This window comes from Arachis duranensis, chromosome 4, assembly GCF_000817695.3.
Source record: "Arachis duranensis cultivar V14167 chromosome 4, aradu.V14167.gnm2.J7QH, whole genome shotgun sequence".
NCBI lineage: Eukaryota > Viridiplantae > Streptophyta > Magnoliopsida > Fabales > Fabaceae > Arachis > Arachis duranensis.
This window is the reverse complement of record NC_029775.3, coordinates 114,781,887-114,791,219: the sequence shown is the minus strand read 5'-3', so window position 1 is coordinate 114,791,219 and position 9,333 is coordinate 114,781,887.

Genomic DNA, 9,333 nt, shown 5'->3' with positions numbered 1-9,333 from the left:
AATCTGAAATTCTGACCTCTGGAAAACTCCTAAGATAATGAAACAGAACCCGAATATCTTCATCGGCCGCTATCACAAACGTATCATACTTAACACCGGTTGACATAATTGTGATGGGAATCTTATAGAATAACTTCTTCACCCTCTTGCTCCCAAATATCCCAAGCTTTGACAATATACTGTTCTTTAGATCTGACAAGGTACTTGATGAACTGATAAATATACTCAAGGGTTCTGTGTTAGTGAACTTCACACCGTATTTCTTACTTCTTTGAATTTTTCCAGAGCAATATACTAGCACTAGGAAACTCTCATCCTCACTTGTCATTGTAAAAATGCTCCTCTTCAACACAATGATTTTCACTGTGTATATATAAATTTTTTACTCCTCATAAACTGTAGAAGGGTACCACAGTTTATGTATGCATATCTCCTCTTCATAAACCGTGACAGGGTACCACGGTTTCTTTTTATACTACTCTCTTCATAAAAAGTGGTAGGGTACCACGGTTTATGTGTATAATATTAAAACGTGGAAGGGTTCCACGGATTACATAAAATAGTAATAGGATACGAAGGTAAACAATTCTCAATTATTGCAATTGCGTAAACATTTTCTCCATTTATTTTATTTAGGTAAATTGCCCTAATAAGTAATATAATGCTTATGCGTACAGATTTTGAATAATTTATTTTATCTATTCTATTATATAAAAATCAGATTGTTGTACTTAATGATAAAGTTAATGTGGCATGCTTATGAGAGTATTTTCTAATTTGTTTTTTTTTTTAAGTTTTAACTCATTAAATATAATTTATTATGATAGCTTAATTATATCAACTAATTAATTTGATTAGATGTTTAAGTATCACACAATTTAATATTATGTATATCAATTAATTGAATATAATTGTTAGAGTATAATTAGGATCAATTAAATCAATTAGCATTATTCAATATATCTGAATATATATTATAAGATATTACGTCTTTATTATTTCGATTCTCTTGTCACCTATAAATACCCTTTTATATTATATCATTTTATACAACTTGAATACTCACAAACATTTTTTCTATTGCTCCCTCTTCTCTTTCTAACATGGTATCAGAGCCATGGTATCCTTCTTGAGGAGGATAAGTTGATTTTCTTCTGGTGAAATCACCATACTTTTCATATTTTTCTTCCGTGCCATTTTTTTCTCTTTTCTTTTGTCAATGCTTTAATGCTTTTTTGACCTCACGGATTAGCTCATCCACTACTTATTTATTTTCATAGAGAAACCATATATTTTTCGTCACCTTCCAATAGTTTGTCATCTCTTCGCACTTTGTTACTTTTCAATAGTTTTTCGGAACTTTGCCATATTTTCAGCAGTTTTTCGGCTATTGGGCACTCTTACGACAGTTCCGTCTGTGTTCCCTTCTGGCCGTTTTGTCTGCACTTCCTTCTGCCAGTTCCATATGTATTTCTTTGTGGCAGTTTCATCTGCGTTTTCTTATGGCAGTTTTGTCTGCGCTTCCTTGTGGTAGTTCCCGTTTGCACTTCTTTCTGACAGTTCCGTCTGCGCTTTCTTCCGACAATTCTGTCTGCGCTTTCTTCAGGCAGTTTCGTCTGCACCCGTTCTATCAGTTTATGCATTTTTTATTTAGTTGTTTCAAATAAATTTCAAACTTAAGTTGTCACTTGAAGTTTGAGGACGGATGTTAGAATATAATTAGGATCAATTAGATCAATTAGAATTATTTAACATATCTGAATATTTATTATAGGATATTACGTCTTTATTATTTCGATTCTCTTTGCACCTATAAATTCACTTTTATATTGTATCATTCTACACAACTTGAATACACACAAACTTTTTCTCTACTGCTCTCTCTCTTACCCTTTCTAATAATAATAAATACAATTTAATTTAGTTAAAAGTTTATTGTTTTATAATCTTTTATATATATATATTGACAGAATAAAATTGTAAAAATAATTTTTTTATCACTTTGGATATTTTAACTCTTTGCTTTTCTCTTTACGTGTAATGTTATTTTGCGTTAACTTTGTTTATTTAATAATAAAATATACTAATGTTAATTCTATCGTATAATAGTTTATTTTTCTCCTATGTATTTTAATTTGTATAGTTATTATTGATCTTGTTGTTTTCGTTTTCTTGAATTGTTCTTGATTTTTTTATAACTTGATAATTTAAAACAAAAAGCAAAAAAAGAAAAAAATGATGACCAAAGACGGAAGCTAGAAGTCTAAAGTAACAACATCATTTCTCAACATTATTATTATTAATACGAACTTTATTATTTCTTTTCTAACATTCTTTAAGATGAGCCTCATTTTTTTCTTTATTATTATTATTGCTTTTATTATTTTCTTCTCTAATAATAAATTTGCTTATAATAATTATTCGATAGAATATTTTTTTGGTCTAATAGATTTTTTTTCTTTTTTTTTGTCAAAAATAATTTATATTAGAAAAAAAGGACATACAAATTAAATTTTAAAATTTAAATTTAAATAAGATGTGCATAGGGCAACTATTGAATTCATTTGGTAGATTTAAACTCTTTGTATTATTGTCATTAAAAATTTCAAATACTATTATAGAATTCTAGATATTTTATTATCTTATTATTTTTAAATTATACATTATACAGTGTATTTGAAGAATTTCATCTTTTTTTAAATAAGTGTGACATTATATATTTTTTTGGATACAAAGGGATAATGAAGTTGAAGAGAGTAACAAAATTGATTATATAATAAGATACAAATTTTTAGAATTTCTAGCACAATTGACAAATTTTTAGTTTCAAAATAAATTTTTACCCTATTTTTTTTATCTTTTATTTGATTTTTTTATAATTTTTTCTTGATTTTTTTAATTAATTATGATTGTAATAATTCATTACAAATTTGTATTTTGTAGAAAAAATTTATCAATTATAAAATACAGAAAATTTAACCAAAAAATTTAAAAAATGTTAATTAATCACAAAATAAAAAAAGTATGAATTGTGCTTTAATTATGTTATAAAATATAAATTTGGGCTATTTAAAATTAGTTTTTTACCATTAATGTTAACTTAAATTATAATGAGGTAAAAAGTAAAAAATTATATATAATAATTTAATTTAATTATTTATACTACCAAAATTATTCTTTATTATATCCCATTTATTTTTATTCATTGGTGATCTTTAATTGTTTATTTTAAATAAAAATTTAAATGTATTGAATTGATTTTTTTTCAAATTAGTAATATAATTATTGTGACATTTGCTTTGCTCAGTAATTTTTTTTAATTTATTTAATCTGATTAATCACTTCTTTGTTATTTTATGATAATTTAACTAATTAAAGTTAATAAATTTCAGTTATTTTAATTCTTGTAACTTTTTATTCTCATTATGTATTTTAATTAATGCATTAAATTTTTAATATTTATATGTCATTAATAATAATAATAATATTTTAAAGTGATGTTTTATTCCCAATGTGTGTGTGTAATTTACTATTTTTTATATGATTAGATTAGGCATATTTATATTCAATTTATTTGATTATTTAATTAAAATTAATTATATTAAAAGATTATATTAAGATTATGGTAGATTAATTATATTGTTATTAATTAATTATATTAAAAGATTAAAATTATGATAGATTATTATTATTTTATTACTTTTCATTTTGATATTAATTCAGATATTTAATTTTTTTATTATTATTTTTATTCTCTTATTCTATGTGTTTATTCTCATAAATCTTGTTAAATTAAACAAGGTACTGTTTATCTTTTTTTATTCCTCTTTTATATACACATAAAATTTATTAAATTATTTTTTTCTGTTTAATAATTTTATTTCTCTTTTATTTATATCTCTTTCCTTCAATATTTTATTGGTTCTCATTTTTTAAAATTTTACTTTAGTTTATGTATTTGTTCTTATTACACCTAATATTTTTTATTTATGTGTAATATACATTTTTATATATGTTATAGAAATATGGTTTGATTCCATTAACTTGCCAAATTTTTTTGAAAAATCTAAAGGTAAAGCACAAAAATATATTTATAGATATTTTACCTTTTTTAACTAAAAATGTATACTTTTTGCATATTTGTTAAAAGCTTAAGTTAAATATGAATATTAATTTTTAAAATAGAATAAATATATTTTAAATTTTTTGCACTAAAAACAATATTCTATCAATGTTATAATTATTTAGATAGATAAGTAATTGTGAATATAGAATTATTTAGAATGGATAGAACTAAGTACATCTTTTTATTGAAAATATGAATTTAAAAATATTATATTCAATTCTCAATAGTCAATCTCTTATTGAACCATTGTATGTTCAAATTTTTTTTAAAGAAATGAAATAATTGTAGGATATAATTTTTTTATAAAAATTTAATTAATTCAATATATTTATTGTCATTGATTAAAAAAGTAAATTGAAATGATAATTTAATATTTGTATACTCTTAAAATATTATTTATTTATTTTTCTAGCATTCTTTATCATCCAATGATCATATTAATATAATTTAATTCAATCAAATTATTTATCATCATTTGATCGAATAAAAATTCTATTTTATCTAAAAATTTTAGGATTTTTTAACCTCAAGATATTTTCATGTTAAATCATTAAAAAATATAACTGAGAGCGCGAAAGCGTCCCTTCATTCGAGAGAATGATTGAGATCACATATCTTGGATCTTGTGGTTCTTTGATCTTCGTCAACCAAAACCTTCTGTATCCCTGATAGGGCTGAATCACAACTCTACTGTGGAAAAAGAGCTACGGAGACGAGTTTGATGTGTTGGAGACCAAAATCTTGAAGTTATTATTTATATATGAGTGTGACACTCATTAAACTCTAAAACTCAAATAAAATAGTATCTATGGTTTTAATCTCATTTATCCAAATCAAAAGTAATAATTGACTTATTTAGTTCAACATTTATGACAATAAATGAGATCACTGTTATATAAGTCATTTAATGTGAAATTACTTAATTTGCGATTATAATTAATATATGTATTACCCATAAATATATTAAGAAATAATAATTTCCTAACAATCTTCTATTTGGGCTATACATATATATTTTTCTGAGATAATTATGATCTTATGCATGCCTATTTTCAACTGGTCCAACTTGAATAAAAAATTAATTTTATTCGGTGACACACTCAGATGAAACTGCAACGGCAATGCCCAAGCTCATAGCAACAACGACTAAGTGATGAGTTTGTGAAAGAAGAAGGGAAGGATTTAGCAGACTCACAATGAGAGAGAGAGAGAGAAGGGGAGGGGGAAATTCACCTAGAAAAAAGGGACTCGGTAGGAGAAAGGTGGTGACGGGTTTAACAACGACGGTAACGGGATAAGCAGCGATGGCGACATGAGCTGTGAAGGAATATGGGAGCGGTGATGGGATAGGTGTAAACCCCGCTAAAATTAGTAAATAATTAGTCAATAAATTGAATTTTAATTATAAAAATAAAAAATATAAATCTAATATCAAAATAGGATAGAGCTCTTCAAAACGAGAATTTTGACACTAATTTCGAAAAATTTGGCCCAAAATTGGACCGGTTGAATCGGACCCAAAATCGGGCCCGTGGTCCAATCGGGCCCATAACTTAAAAGGGGCAGAAGCTCCTTCTCCCCCATTCACCAGCAACAACACTGAACAGATTTGGGGAGAGGAGAACTCACCCAGACCCTCATCAACCCTTTAATCCACCATAACTTCCCCGTTTGAACTCCGATCGCCGCACCATTCGCGTCCAGCGCGTCGAGCTCTACATTTCTATTGAATCAATTTCACCGGTAAGTACCAATTTTATTTCAGAATCTCTACCCCCTTTTTGATTCTTGAAATTGAGCTTTGTAATTAGATTTTGCCAAATTCGGTGTTCTAGGCCCAATTTAGCTTGCAGAGCTCATTGGGTTTGAGTTGCTATGCGTGTGGGTACAGTAAGGATCACTTAAACCTTAGCCCAATCTTGATTTTATTATGTAAGATATAAATTTGAAGTATATATGTGTATTAGGTGTGAATTAAGTATATATATATATATTTGGGGGCTGTATGTATAGCTAGTGTGGTTGCCTTGGATCAAACGCGGTGATCGGCCAAGGTATGGTTTAGGTTTCGCGCGTTTAACATATAAAATTTTGTGAAAACTTAGGCTAAAGCATTATAGGATAAGTTGAAATGGTTAAATGCATTAAATGATTAATTTTGTGATGTTGATGGATAAGTGGATGTTGAGTTTGTGTGGAGGAATATGGTTAGTTTATGATGTTTCTTGAGATTTGGTTATTGTTGAATGTGTACATATACATATATTAGTATAATAATGATGGGTGAAGGATTTATGAATATGGCAATGTAAAGATATAGTTGTGATTGAGTGGTGGTTATTTGGACTTGTTGGCATTGACATGATGAATATTGATGTAATGAAGGTTGAAGAATTTCATGATGATGATAATATGAGTATGTATAGTAATATGTTGGTTTATGGCTGAAACTTGTAAAATTGGGTGAAATATGATGTTATTGAGCTAAGGTTGCAAGAATTGTTGTGCTATGGTTAAAGGCTGGTAGTATTGATGGTTATGGTATTTTAAGTTGAGTGGAAATGAGTTTTGAAAGGAAAATGTGGTTTTGGTAAAAAATGAGGTTTGGGTGTAATTTGCTAAAAAGTGATTTTTTGATGAACTTTGGTAGTCCATAACTTGCTCCTAAAATTTTGGATGCAAATGAAGGTTGTTTTAAATTAAAGAATGTTTGATAAGCTTGATATTGATATAAGGTTTGCGGAAAACCGAATTCTGTAGAGGAAGTTATAGATGCCGGAAATTCGGTGCGAAAAGCTGAATTTTTCGAAGTTGCAGTAGAATCAGGTTTTCTGATGTGTGCCCACGCACACAGCTGTGCGCACGTACCCAATAGAAGCAAGAAATTTACTTGTGCGTACGCACGCTTTGTGCGCACGCACACCTGGTGTTTTTCAGAAAGTGTGCGTACGCACGCCCTTGTGCACGCACACACCAGGGTAGGCTTTCTGTTGGTGGCGCTAGCACAGGCGAGGCACATGCACACCAAGTAATTCCTGGTTGGTGTGCGCATGCACACACTCGTGCGCACGCACACGTTTTGCTTTCTTTCTGAGTTGTGCACACGCACACATGTGTGCATATGCACACACCCTATTTTCCAGCACCTGTGTTTTCCTGTTCTAAACATGATTTATAACTTCTAAACCTCCATTTTTATCCTGTTAACCCTATATTTTACTAGTGAGCTTAGTAATTAGCGAAAGGTAGGGATTTGAGGTAACTTGGGAATGAAGAAAGAGGAAAAATATGATGAGTTATACGAAAGAGATGTAAATGTAAGTGAAGTTATAATGTCATGGCTTTGATGAATGATTATATAATGATTATGAACATTGAATGGTTTATGAGATAATGATATCTGAGACACGAGTTTTCTTGGGTACAGAACCGTGGCTTGCCACCATGTATTCCAAGTTGAATCTCGATACTCTGTTGACCTTACGTCGTAAGGGTAACCGGGCACGTATAAATTTTTGGGTATCGATATCCCCCATTGAGTGATATATGAATGAATGATTAAATGATGAATGAATGTGAAATCTATGCATAGACTCATGGGGATGCGCGACGAGGAATAGTCTAAGGTTTTCGGACTTGTCAGGTTGGCTGGATAACCGACAGATGACCCTCATCAGCCATAGGAAAGGCATGCATCATATGCATCTTGTTTGTTTGTCTGCTGTGCATTACTTGGGATTGCCTAATTGAACATATATCCTGCTAATTGTTATATTTGTTATCTGCACTATCTGCTTTCTACTTGTGCGTGAATTTGTTTGGTTGTTTGTCTCTGCTGAATCATGGATGATGGAGGAGCGGAGGAAGGATGGAATGGTTTGGTGTTTATGTTAGGTTTAAAAGTGAGTAAGTTTAGGAATGCTTAGAATACCTACCCCTACCTATGGTTTCTGCTTAGAAATTAAGTTTTACAATTAGATGTCGGAGTTCTAGGATTGCCTCTGGCATTCCTAGGACCTTATTTATTATACGCGTGGAACCTTTACCATGCTGAGAACCTTTGGTTCTCACCCCATACTCTGTTGTTGTTTCAGATGCAGGTCGAGAGGCTCCTCGCTAGGCGTCTAGATCTTTGAAGCGGAGTAGTACCTGAATTATTTTGGGTTTCCAGTTTGTATATATGTATATATGTGTACTTAGCTTGCTCTCCAAGAAACTTGATTATTTTGTTCCTCATAGAGGTTACAGGAGAGCTAGGATCCTATTTCTGTATTTTGGGTGTTTGGGATACTTATGTCTATATATGTAAATATTCTCCGGCCAGCCTTGGCTTCACAGGCTGAGTCAAGAGCTAGTTTCACTGTATTATTGGCATTCTAGTGACTCTTTCGCTTATTCCTATCCTTACTTTTAGGTTTCTTAGCACGCAAGTAATCCTATTTCTTGAGCGTTGCGCTTTTTATTTGCGATTTTATTTTTTTCCGTTTTTCAAGGCTCTTAGTATATTATCTCTTTCCACTATTATATGTAAATATTTTCTGATTAGAGGTCCGTAATACCACACTACCTCTGTTCTACGACTTAACCGTAAAACTCAGTGTAGTAGGGTGTTACAGTAGGCGGCGATGAGCTCAGCAATAACGATGACGGGAGCTGAAGTTTTTTGTGAATAAGCGAAGAAGAAGAAGAAGACTCTAGACGAGGATGATTGGGTTTCTCTTACATGGCTATAGAGTATGGACTAAAGCCGTGAATCACTGAATCTGTGATGTGAGGTAAATCATAATTCCTAAAAGGTGTTTATATGTATATATATGGGGCGGGTACACCCTAAACCCGACAATGCCATGTCCTAAGCAAAATTTGTCCCGATTCGGGTTAAGTTATTACCCTCCACAACCGGTTATAGACGGGTCGGATATTTGCGTATTCGGGTACTCCTGCCAAATCTAACTACGTATTGATGCTCTATTTATTAAGGATTTACCGCTAGCCAATGGATTGCTATACATACAACACAAGATTCTAACTCCTAAGCGTTATTTAAGTGGACAAGTGAAATGATTATTCAACAAACTCAAATTGATTAAAACAAATATTGATTATTTTTAATATTTTAATATTAAAAATTCTAAAAATTTAATTTTAATTATAACTTTGTAAAATATTTAATTACTATATATATTTTATTTAATTTTGTAATAAAA